The 13,570-nt window shown below is 37.8% G+C and overlaps 1 non-coding gene across 1 annotated transcript; it reads left to right on the plus strand.

The window, feature by feature from the left end:
• The first annotated feature begins 7,076 nt into the window (after positions 1–7,076).
• LOC122149623 lies at positions 7,077–7,240 on the plus strand. Its single transcript, XR_006163239.1, has one exon. It is a non-coding gene; the product is annotated as a U1 spliceosomal RNA (small nuclear RNA).
• Positions 7,241–13,570: the final 6,330 nt, after the last annotated feature.

The raw sequence follows: 13,570 nt of genomic DNA on the forward strand, positions 1-13,570 counted from the left end.
GGTCTGGATGAACCGCTGAAACCATTGCCCTGAGATAAGCTTTAAACCTTAACCCTTAAACCGAAAAATATCCCCTGAAGTTTTTTTTTTTTTTTTTTTAATGCATTTTACTGAAATATAATTTATGTACAGTGAAATACACAAAACTAACTAAAGTGACCTAGGTCAATGCTTTTTTTTTTCCCCCAGGGTTCCCTCCCCTGCCCTCAGACCCCTGGAAACCAACAGAGAAAGTTTCCCTCCATATATAAACCATTCCTTGACCCTCCACAACAAAAAACTATATTTGTCCTTCTGTGATCAACTTATTTCATTCAGCATAATGTCCTCCAAGTTCATACATCTTATGCGGTGTTCTGCAGACTCTACGTTATTTTTTAGTGTTGCATAGCATTCCATTGTGTGTATGTACCATAGTTTGGTCATCCACTCTTCCACTGATGGGCACATAGGTTGTTTCCATCTTTTTGCTACTGTAAATAGTGCTGCCATGAACATGGGTGTGCATATATTTGTTCCTGTCCTGGCTCTCACCTCTCTAGGATATATACCTAGTAATGGAATTGCTGGGTCAAATGGTATCTCCAATTCCAGCTTTCTAAGGAATCGCCATAGCGCTTCCCACAGTGGTTGTATCCCTTCACAGCTCCACCAGCAGTGTACAAGAGTCCCAATATCTCCACAACCCCACCAGCATTTGTTATTTTCTGTCTCATTTAACCTTGTCATCAGTGCTGGGGTGAGATGGTATCTCATTGTTGTTTTGATTTGTGTCTCTCTGATGGCCAATGATCATGAGCATCTCTTCATGTATTAGCTGGCCACTGAATGAATATCTTCCTTGGTGAAGTGTCTATTCATGTCTTCTGCCCATTTTTCAATTGGATTGTTAACTCCTTTGCTGTTGAGTCATTGGAGTTTTCTATAAATCTCAGAGATAAGTCCCTTGCCAGGTATGTAATTATTGACAAGTACGAATTTGTTGCTGTCATTTTTGTTATGTGCTTTTTTGTGGTGTTGGTTTCTTTGTTCCATATAATTTTCTGCGCTAAGCTTGTTTTGTTTATGAATTGTGTTATCAGTTCCTTTGTTGCTACTGTTTTAGTATTTGCTGTATAATTGTGCTGGTCCTCTTTTTTATTTTGATGTGAAGGTTTATCATTTTTCTTTGAGATTACCCTGTGATTTATAGTTTTCTTCCCAAGTTTAGAACAGTCCATTCTATCTTGTAGTTGTCTTGATATCCCTACCATCTAGAAGTTCTGTAACTACACAATTTTTTTCCTCTTTTTGTTTGTAGTTGTCCTCATTTGTCAATTGATGTCTCTGGTTGATTCCCTGTTTATAATCTTGTAGGCTTAGTTACTTTGGATACTTCCATAGGTGGGCTGGTTTCTGGGTTATGTCACCATGTGTGTGAGTGGTCAGTTGTTTGCTGTTGTTACTTCTCTGTCCAAAGCATTCCCTTTAGCATCTCTTATAAGGTTGGTCTGGTTTTAAAAAATTCCCTTAATTTCTACTTAACTGGAAATGTCGTAATTTCATCATCATATTTGAGGGACAATTTCGCTGGGTACATAATTCTTGGTTAGAAATTTTTCTCTTTCAGGGTTTTATATGTACCACCTGATTGCCTTCTCACCTGCATAGTTTCTGTTGAGAAATCTGAACTTAGTCTTATTGGTTGTCCCTTGTAAGTAACTTTTGGTTTTTCCTGTGCTGCTTTCAAGATGGTTTCTTTGTCTTTGCTTTTGGTGAGTTTGATGATTATATGTCTTGGTGATTTTCTTTTGGGATATATCCTGTTTGGGGTTCATTGCACTTCCTAAATGGACGTATTCTCATCTTTCATCATACCAGGAAAATCCTCTTGCAACAATTCTTTGACAATTTTTTCTGTGGTTTTATTTGTCTCTTCCGGTTCTGGAATTCCGATGACACATAGGTTATTCCTTTTGATGGTATCCCACATGAACCTTAGGCTTTCTTCATTTCGTTTTGATCTTTTTTCTGATTGATTGCTTTCTAAAGAAGTATTGAGGTATTTTCCTTCAATCTCACTAATTCTGTCTTCCATTGATTCAATTCTACTCTTTTGCTCATTCAATGTCTTATCTATTTCTGAAACTTTAGTATTAATCTTCTGGATTTCTTTGTGTAGATTTTGTATCATTTCTAATTTTTCATTTATTTTGTCATTTTGTTCTTGTATTGTCTTTTGAAATTGTTCTAGGGCTTTTTCTGTGTTTTCCTCCATTTTGTCAGTGTTTTCCTTGATCTGTCTCTCAGTTCATTGATGATATCTAAATATAATTCTTTTGAATTCCTTATCAGGGACTTCCAATGCTGTGTCTTCCTCTGGGATATGTTTTGGGTCTGTATCCTTGTCCCTTGCTTCTCTTGCTTTATCTTGCTTCTTTGTGTGAACTGTGATGCTCTGCTGTCTCTGAGGCATTGTTCTATTGTTGTGTTTATATTTAATTGGTGATTGTATATTGGAGTGACTTGCCCATGATGTTAATTTTCTTTGTTTTGTTTGGATGTTATCTACGTATGCAAGGTACTGTGGTGTGCTCCTCTATTCGCTAGTTGACAGCACTTATACACTCACCACCTGTCTCCTTTCCATTGTCAGCCTCTGGTATGTCCCTGTTGTCCTTGGCAAACAGAGCCTATTCTTAGGTCTCTGGAATCTGAATGAGAATTCTGTCACTTTAAAATCCAAAATGGCCTCCACTTGTAAAGATTCAAAATGGCTGTGCCCTCAGTCACTTTAAATATCCAAAATGGCCACTGCTCATAAACATTCAAAGTGGCTGCACCCTATGGATAGCAGAAAGTCCACAGCTCAGGTTGTCTCCCTCCTTGCTGTTTCCTTTTGTAGTCATAGGCCACCAGCACAGTTGTCCCTGCAGCCATGGGCAACCAGGGCTGATCTTTAGGTCAATCCTCAGGTCCCAACACCACTTGGAAATATTCAGGCTGTTGGTCCCATTAGAGTACCTGACAGTCTACTGTTCCAGCCGTCTCCATATTCACAGTTTTTGTTCAGGTTTTTCAACTAGTTGGTGCCTAATCCATTTCTGTATAGTTCTTTTCAAAGCTCAGGGCTCCAGGATTATCTTCTGTATCTCTGTCAATTGGTTTCTCTTTTCTTTGTTGAAGAGGGTCTATGTAGTTTGTCTGCCTATTCCTCTATCTTACTGGAAGTCCCCCTGAAGTCTTCTTAAAATAAAAAACAATAGTTTAGTTTAACTAGTAAAGAATGTCTGCCTTAGCATTGTGATTTTTAAGAGAATTACATGGGACCAAATTGACAATAGTACTTCGAAAGGTTATATAGGAAACTTAGGAGGCAGTGAGTTTATTTTAATGGGGGAGAAACAATTCAAAAAAGGAGGGTGAGAATGGTTTCACAACTTGAAGAATGCAATCATTGTCACTGAATTATATATGTAGAAATTGTTGAGCTAGTGTATGTTCTGCTGTGTACATTCTCAACTACAACAAAAAAATAGAATAAATTATTTTTAAAAAATTTAATCAGTGTATTCACAACTTTAACAGTTAAAGGAAAAAAACTATATGATTTCAACAAATAGAGAAAATCAGTTTGATTAAAGTCAATACTGACATCATCATCATCATAATTACTCTAAATAACAACAACAACAACAACAAAAAAAAAAAACTATTTGCAAAATTTGACAATGCTGCAGACTTCATGGAGTTCTGACAGAAAATAATGATTTGCCCAAAGGTCTTTAGACTAACAGACATGGATTTAGGAACAATATCCTGTTCAATGAAGTAAATCTCTTTCCATCCACTCTGACCCTAAAGAAGTAAACTATGGGCAAAGACAAATACAGCATTTGCTCTATTTGGGGAAACTGGCCTTTGGGAAAATTTCCCTTAAGCCTTAAATTCTTAATTCCTAGGTGCTTATAAATAAGGTACCACCATTATGTGTTTGTTTAATGGCAGGCATTGGTTTCAGCCTTTTGTTAACAAGTTCTGTTGTAGGAAAGCTGTGCTTGAATTGCCATGAGGACCACACTGCTGTTCAAGATACTCATTTACAGTTCACAGATCTGGCCCTTAGTGACAACTAATTTTATGATAATAATTTCAAATTATTTATAAATAAATAATTTTATAATAAGATGCTGCCACTTATTGCCTGCTAGGAATGAAATGTCATGTTAATAGTTCATTTCTCTTTTTTAATTTATAGTAATTACAGCCTTTAAACAAAATACCTGACCTACAGGGTACCAGAGACTCAGGGTCTTTGATCCTACTACTGTGGGAGCAATCCCAAGCCCAGCTCCTAAGTGTAAACTAGTTCTGTGTTCTGTGTGAATGGACATTTCATGGAGCTCATTTGTCATTTGTAAACAAGCCATATGATTAATTCATATGTATAGAAGACCCCCTTATTGTGAATTTTATCTGTTTTCTAGCTCTGTTGTTGTTATGTGCTGTCGAGTCAACCCCGACTCATAGCGACCCCTCCTTGGGTTTCTGAGGCAGTATCACTACGGAAGTAGGATTGCCCAACCTTCCTTCTGAGGAGTGGCTGGTGGGTTTGAACCACCAGCCGTCTGGTTAGCAGGCAAGTTTTCTAGCTCTAGATCCCATAAAATTTGAATGGAGAAAGCCTCATTCAGGCCTTTCATTTTATTTGCAAGATCATGAAAGAGCTGAGATAAATCTTCCTATGATTAGGAGGTACATTTTTGTTTTGTTTTGTTTTTTTCAGGAGAAAATACTTTACATCTAAATTAGCTTATATCACCAAAATCTTGTCTCAGGTGTGATAAGCCATACATAATTACCAATTTCATGCTGGTGGGAAAAAAAAAAAAAAAAAGCTATTCAAAGCAATTTACAACTTGACAGAGAAAAGAGATCCAGTAGAGGTTCTGTTGGAAAGGTAGTAAATTTTTCCTTTTTCCTCCACTGAATTCAGACTAAGGCTCAGAAAAAGTGAGACTAGGGAGAAGGAAAAATAAATAAATAAAATCCTGGTCTTTTCTTCCTTGCAACTTTAATATTCAGGTTGAGTATGTGCTTTTTTCTAAGTGAAAAAGCATTCCTACATTGTTTCATGTTTTCCTTTGAAATGTTTGATGCTTTCAGGAACATGGGGAGGTCATTGTCTGTGGATTTCTGTTTTCCAATTTTCTTCAGTTGGGTTTGTGCTTTAACATGGGCTGGACTACCCTATCTTTGGAGGAAAGCACCTTGAGGCTCATTGCAACTTCTGGTCACATAGTAAATGTTCCTTTCTGAAGCCTGTAAACCATTATCTGAACTCAAATGCTAAGCTTCCAGCACAGCCATTCATTCGCATGGATGTCAGACTGATTGGACAGTGCCTGACAATGAGCAATGTGCATCGTATATCTGCTCCAAGGAGACCTTCATTTATCTGTGGTCTCTTCAGCTCACACCCTGTTACAGGGCAGGCTCTGAACACTGCAGAGCATCCCACTAGAAAAATCAAGCAACCTCCTTAGCCCAGTAATCATTCTTTTAGTCCAATCTGCTCTTCCTGTTGGCATTTCTTCCATTCTTAATTAACACACTTGTCACCGAGACCCTGGTAGGATGAATGGAATAACCACAACATGCTGGAGAGTCACGTAATCAGAAAATACCCCGAAAAATCAGACATCAGAAGTACAAAAAACATAAAGGGTGTGATGGAAGGAAGGAGACATTAGCCACAGGCAGGAGAGGGAAAGAGTAACTTGAAATGAGTAGGGCAAGTCTTGCCAGCTCTTTCTTTGGGTAATTGACTTTCCTGAAGAACTCAGAGCCATGGGCCTTTACATATATGTTGCAAGCTGGAGTCTCCTCAACTGCCTGACTGCATCATGAAGATGTCACACAACGACTCACCTGGGAGCCTTGCACTGAGCTAATTTTGTCTCTTCTGCTCTTAAGTCTATTAAAGTGAGTTAAAATGACATCACAGCCAAAATTTGACCAAGGAAAACATAAGATCCAAGGTTAGGTTTTCACAGGTAATTTTAAATATAATTTAGCTGTTTTTTTTTTCTCCCCACTACTTCATTCCTATTTTCTCTGACTACACATCTAGCATCTTAATTTCTTTCTGAATAGAATTTATGTGTTCCTATCATTTCACTTTCCTCACTGTGTTTTTTTCCCTATAATTAGGGACTGAACTGATATGGAGCTAGAGGTGCATCATTATGAGAATAGTTAGGATAAATTAATGGTAATTAAATGTGATCATGTGGGTGAAAGTTATATTTGGTGGTAAGTATTGGACTCCTACCAAAAGGGGAAATGGTTAACATACTCAGCTGCTAACTGAAAAGTTGGTAGTATGAGTCTACTTAGAGGGACCTTAGGAGCTCTGGTAGCATAGTGCCTAAGGCACTTGACTGCTAACCAGAAGGCTGGCAGTTCAAACCCACCAGCCACTCCTCAGAAGGAAGATCGGGCAATTTACTTCTGTAGTGATACTGCCTCAGAAACCCAAGGAGGGGTCGCTATGAGTTGGGTCCGACTCAACAGCACATAACAACAACAACAGAGGGAACTTAGAAGAAACACCTTGCAATCTACTTCTGAAAAATTAGCTGTTCCAAACCCTGTGGCGCACAATCGTCCTCTGACACACGTGGGGTCAGTATGAGTCAGAGTCGACTCAATGGCAAATATTGTATTTATGCTGAGCTTTGCTACCCTTTTATCTATTCTGACCCTATATTCTTCCCTACTTTGTCTTCCTATGAAAGTTATGAAGGGACAAATCCCTAAACACATACACAGCAGTAGAATAGCTGGGTTCACTGATATGACACCTTGTTTTTCACAGATTTCTAATCCCATCTCATTGTGTTTAACAAAAAGAGAGTGTCTCTCTCTCTCTTTTATTTAACTATCTCCTCTCTCTCCTTTTGAAAAAAATAATTTAGCCTGTACTTACCTATCAGGAGCTCTGGTGGTGTAGTGCCTAAGGCACCAGAAGGCTGGCAGCTCAAACCCACCATCCACTCCTCGGAAGGAGGGTTGGGCAATCTACTTCCGTAGTGATACCACCTCAGATCAGGGGAGGTACCAGAATGACAAAGGTGGTTTCCCCATGGCCAGGTCCATCCACTTCACCCCAGATGTGCTGACTTTTGCTATTTCCCCACATTTGGGAAACTCGAATGCATATTTTATGTTACTGGGAAACTGCATTTGCACTTTTGGGAAAATATAATTTAGCTGTTTTTTTTTCTCCCCACTACTTCATTCCTATTTTCTCTGACTACACATCTCGCATTTTAATTTCTTTCTGAATAGAATTTATGTGTTCCTATCATTTCACTTTTCTCACTGTGTTTTTTCCCTATAATTAGGGACTGAACTGATATGGAGCTAGAGGTGCATCATTATGAGAACAGTTAGGATAAATTAATGGTAATTAAATGTGATCATGTGGGTGAAAGTTATATTTGGTGGTAAGTATTGGACTCCTATGAAAATAATTTTCTAATTAAAGCATGAAATATTCAATTAGACATGCAATGGATGCAGTGATATTCAACCACCATAAATCTGGGAAGTGCCAAGTTCATTTCATAGTTTTATGTATGTCTAATTGCTTTTAGTATGGCACCCTAGTGGTGCAATGGTTAAGTGCTTGGCTGCTAACCTAAAGGTTGATAGTGGTTCCAACCCACCAGCTGCTCCACGAGAGAAAGATGTGGCAGGCTCCATAAAGATTTACAGTCTTGGAAAACCTATGGGGCAGTTCTACTCTGTCTTATAGGTTCATTATGAATTGGAATTAACCCGATAGCAAAAGTTTGATTTTCCAGAATTGTTTTTAATAATAAGAAAAACTGAAGTTCCTTTTTAAATATAGTGTTACATTAATTACAGCTCCATGATACTTCATTATCTCTTGTCCAGGGGCAGATTACCCAATAAACAAAATAAGCACAGACTTACTTGTGCTTGTTTACTAATTTCACCACAACATGTGAGACTATTCATTACAAATTAGGAAGTAAGTACAAGTAAGTCCATGCTTACCTTGCTTACTAGGTATTCCATCCTTGTAGACTGCTTTTGTAAGAAAGTACTGTGGGATTGGAAGAGAGACAGATGCCAGCTATACCTAGAAGCAGAATCTTTGATGGAGTAAAAAGATGTGAAATTGTTCACTACAGACTCTAAGTAAGCACAAGTAACCCTGTGTTTACCCTGCTTATTGAGTAACTGGACACTGCTTGGTTTTTTGTTTTCTTGTCATACATATTTGTATTCTCAATATCATTAATTTGTTTTAATATTGTAACAAAGTAATAAATTTAATTAACATAATTTCTAAAGAGGTAAGGGAGCTAGCTATCTTCTGTTGAGCACTGATTATTTCTAGGTATTTTGTTGCTGTTATGTGCCGTCGAGTCTGACCCAACTCACAGCAACCCCTCCTTGGGTTTCCGAGGCAGTATCACTACAGAAGTAGATTGCCCAACCTTCCTTCCGAGGAGTGGCTAGTGGATTTGAACATCCAGCCTTCTGGTTGACAGTCAAGTGCCTTAGCCACTATGCTAACAGAGCTCTCAGGTATTTTACAGACTCTGTACAATTCAATCCCACAGCAGCTTTGAAAAATTAGCTCTATTTTTTTGGTTATCCCCATTTTATACCAACCAAAACCAAATTCACTGCTGTTGAGTCAGTTCTGACTCATAGCAACCCCTCCTTGGGTTTCTGAGGTGGTATCCCTATGGAAGTAGATTGCCCAATCTTCTTTCCAAGGAGTCGCTGGTGGGTTTGAACCGCTAGCCTTCTGGTTAGCAGTTAAATGCCTTAGGCACAATGCCACCAGAGCTCCTTCCCATTTTATAGCTGATGAAATTTGAAGTTTAGAGAGGTTAAGTAGTTTTCAAAGCTAAAAAGTGGTGGAGCCAGATTCAAAATTCAGATCCATCTACATCTTATGTCAGTGCCTGAAAGAGCATGTCCATTGCCTAATTATGAATTAGGATCAGTGTTTTTTAGTTATTGTAAATAAACTCATTAGGATTAATTTGTGACTACTGTGTTCCATGGCTTGTCATTGAATGTAGGGTCTGTGAGTCTGCCTTTATTAAAGAGACAGGTTGTTGAGTTATTTACCTCTCATGGAAGTTTAAAGGGACAAGTTAGCTGTATCCCAGGGCAGAACCTCTACTGAGTACAGCAGGCAGCTCAGGCCCTGAAAAAGGAACAGTAATTTAGAGGATCCTGGTTTCAAGAGATCAAAGAGAAGACAGACTGAGTTAGACAAAGGGCAGATTGAGTAGATTGAAGGCTTTGTGCCTTTTGTTAATTTAGAAGAGATAACATACTTTCTCCAGTATTTAAATATTGGGGCTTGTTCTACTCGATTGAGAAGAAGCTTAGAGAGAACATAAACAGAATCATTAAAACTGAGTAGAGAAGTTACAAATCAGCAAAGAAATAAGACAGAAAACTCAAAGTATTATCCATAGTTATGTCTGGGGACAAGAGTACAGATCATTTTTATTTTCTTTGTATCCTTTTTTTTTTTTTTGCCTTAAGATTCTCTGTATTGACAATATACTATAAATACAGTTTTGTTTTGTTTTTTAAAGAAAAACAAAAAACACTGCCATGGAGTTGATTCAGACTCATAGCGACCCCCACAGGGTTTCCAAGGTTGTAAATCTTTACTGAAGTAGATTACCTCATCTTCCTCCCATGAAACAACTGGTGGGTTTGAACCACTGACCTTTTCGTTAGCAGTCAAATGCCTTGTCCACTGTGCCACCAGAGCTCCCAGATAAATATAGTTTTTAAAAAAACCAAACTCACCGCCCTTGAGTTGAATCCAACTCATAGTGACCCCGCCTTGGGTTTCCGAAGCAGTATCTCTGTGGAAGTAGATTGCCCAGTATTCCTTCTGAAGAGTGGCTGGTGGATTTGAACCACCAGCCTTCTGGTTAGCAGCTTGTTTTAAATACAGTTTAGACAATGAAAATGTTTTTTGTTTATATTGCTTTTGTAATATAGCATGATGGTTGAGAACTTTGGAAGGAAAGCCTGAGTTTTAAATCTAGCTTCACTATTTATTAGCTTTGTGACCTCAGACAAATTACATACCTTCTCTGAGCATCATTATCTTATATTTATAAACTTACTCAATAAGTGGTAACTTATTATAATTGATATAATTATCATAAATTTTAATTTGTGGAAAGTGCTATTTTTTTCTTATTAGGATTATTTATTTTTCTGCTTTTTATGGGAATTAACTACTTTATTTCAAGTCATATATAGTATAATGTTTCTTAAACATTTTTTCCACTAAAGATGTCCATGCCTCAACTACAATGTTAACTTCAGTCCCCAAGCTTTAGCACCACAAACACCTGTTATTGTTGTTATGTGCTGTCGAGTTGGACCAGATTCATAGCGACCCCTCTTGGGTTTCCAAGGCAGTATCACTATGAATGTAGATTGCCTTATCTTCCTTCCGAGGAGTGGCTGGTGGGTTTGAACTGCCAGCCTTCTGGTTAGCAGTCAAGTGTCTTAGGCACTACGCTACCAGACCACCTAGTGGCAATGTACAGACAGAAGGCAAAGTTTAGAGGAGAAAAAGAACTCACTCTTCAGAATATGTCAAACCCATAGACAGTGACTATAATGTATGAGAAATTGCAGGGACTGAATACGTGTACTGTAATCTCACCCATGTTTGCCTCAAAAGTTCCAATTTTCAAAAGTTCCAATTGTGTCCTACTTTTCTGAAACCCATTTAACTATGAGGTTTCACTCTATGTCTTTGTGTAACCCAAATATCCTAGGGCCCTTTATGGCCTACATTTGACACAACATCAAAAGAGAAGAAAACAGTGCTGCAACCAGAAGTAATAGAAGTAATTCCAATCTTTTATTGTGTCTCCCAAAGATCACTATTGCCCGTCAAGAATATTGACGTACCACTCACTAAGCTAAATTTGTTGTCAAGAGGAATTTCTCAAGATTAAATTTTTCTTAAAACTCTTTCCTCTATTTATCTTTCTCTCCCTCTTTCATACCCTGAAGCTTCCTCTTAAGACTTCCTCCACTCCTATCTCACGCTCTGTTAATTCTACCTCTCATGTTACATACCATGTAGGCTCCTCTTTGCTTTTGCTCATTTTACTCTCCTTATTCTTATTTTACTCCTTCTTGCTTTTTCTTTTTGACTGAAAATACTCTCATTCTCTTCCCTCCCAGCCCACAATACACCTATATACTGAATATGGCCAAAGGCCTGAAGAGAGGATAGATAATTAAATAATTTTTATTCAAATTATACATAATAAATGTATCCCATTTTAAATGAGCACACCGTTAACCTTCCTAATTTGTATACTTCTAATTTATCATCCTAAATTACTAGCTATTAAACAAATTACTATAATTCTGTTATACTGTTGTATTATTAATAGTCCTAATACCAATGTGCTAGGAACCTTACTGGGCACTCAAGACATCATGGGTACCCAAGACAACTGGATACTAAGTTATCTTGTTTAATTTTCACAACAAGCATCTGAGAGGATAAGTGGTAACTTGCCTAAAATAAGGTAATTAGTGGTAGACATAAGACTTAATCTGGATTTTTGCTCTACATAACTCCAAAGCCATAAACTTAACCAGTTTACTATCCTATAATTTAGTGGAAGGATTTAACTACTAGTCAAAATAAATAATCAGCCGTGGTCCAAGACTGGTTTAGTATCTGAGCTTATCAGCAGTTGGGTGACTTCATGTTCTATTCCCCTTTACGGAATGTTAGATTTTTGAATACATAAACAAAGGGAAGAAAAGCAGTAGCTTAAACTGAATTGTGTTACATCTGTTCTATGTGATTTTTTTCTCTAAGGGCTCATGACTCTGATAAATTTCTGAACAAGGAAGTGTTAAGAATAAAAATGGCAACCCTCCTTTTCTTGATGGCTTAGGTTTTCTATTTTTGAGTTTTGCTTTTAAAGGAATAAAGCCTCCTAGTCATAAATCCTAAACTATCAGCCCTCCTGGGTTTAGCTACAAATATGTTTGCACCCCTACTGTGTAAGTTGGCTCTTAGTTTTGAGAAACTTTGAATATTTCTTTATGGGACATGCTTCCCAGATATAGACTTTTAAAATTCTATCAGTTAGGTCCAGAATGGTGGGGGCAGACTGCTATTTATAAACACTACCACATTTGTTTTTGTAACTTATCAAAATATGTCAGTATCTTGTTCACCCTTATTTCCTTGAATACAACCTCTTTCTGCCAGGTGCCACTGAAAGTTAGCTTTGCTTTGGATTTCTGAGACTAACTGAGACCAATTTGGATTTCTGTTGACTGGTTTGTGTGTGTGTGTGTGTGTGAAATACTTAGTATGATACATGATACATGTCCACAGATTTCCTATTTATATAAAATATACCAGCTTGAAAATCAAACAAATAAATTTTTTCTCTATATTGTTTAGTTACTTTTCTCTCTAGTCTTGGCTGGGAGCATTGTAAAAATGCTTCTTACCCAGTTCAGATTTACTCTTGGGACCAACCACAGTATAGAGTGGAAAGTGCATGGGGTCTAAATTGCTGAAATAAATGATTGAAATGTTTTTAGGCCCCAAAGAAAAGCTGGTTTCTCTAGCTGGATATGGGTCAGAAGGCATCTCTCCATTACTAAGATGATTCTTTCATCCCTGGGGAGTAAATATTGAGCTCATAAAAGGCTCGTCAGTGACCCATGGAGTTCGCTCAAATGGTTCCAGCAATTGCAAAGAGAAGATATAAGATTAACTGGGGTACTTTAGACAGAATCCTAGAAGTTCTTAGCATGTTACCACATACTTTTAATGTGTTACAACTGGGTCTTTGAGATAAATCTAAGTTGACATACTGAAAGGTGATGATTTACCATAGCAGCAAAAGGCTTTTACAGGCTCTGTCTTTCCTGTAGCTCATACCAGAAGGGTTACTCTCATCTTTTCTTCTTCTCTTTCCTTTAGCAGTAAACAGTACAAAATCTCTTCAGGTATTCTTGAACCATTATATTTCCTTTTACCATGCCTATAGCCACTCAGAGCTTTAGACTCTGACCTTTTCAGATTCCCTTGTGTCTCTTTGCTACAAATTAGAGCCACAGTTATTGTTTGCACTTATATAATGTAGGCATTAACCTCAAAATTTCTGAAAAAATTCTACTATTCCTCCAAAGTGCTTTCCTATCTATAAGCTCTTCACATGGTCCCACCCAATTTTGTTTTTTCCTACCAGTCAGGTCTGTATGTCAGGATAAGTATGCTGCATCAAGTACAAACCGGAGCTGATGACAGGGCCACATAGCCCCACTCTATTAAATTTCTTTCCTTCTCAATCTTGGGTTTGGGTAGATAGCCAAAGCTATTAAATCTGAATTGTACTGTTGTTGTTGTTAAGTGCCGTGGAGTCGTTTCTGACTCATAGCGACCCCACGCACAGCAGAACAAAACACTGCCTGATCCCGTGCCAGCCCCACAATCCCTGCTATACTTGAG

Source organism: Orycteropus afer, unplaced genomic scaffold, assembly GCF_000298275.1.
Source record: "Orycteropus afer afer isolate SDZICR_OR568_19922 unplaced genomic scaffold, OryAfe1.0 scaffold00036, whole genome shotgun sequence".
In the NCBI taxonomy this organism is placed as follows: Eukaryota; Metazoa; Chordata; class Mammalia; order Tubulidentata; family Orycteropodidae; genus Orycteropus; species Orycteropus afer.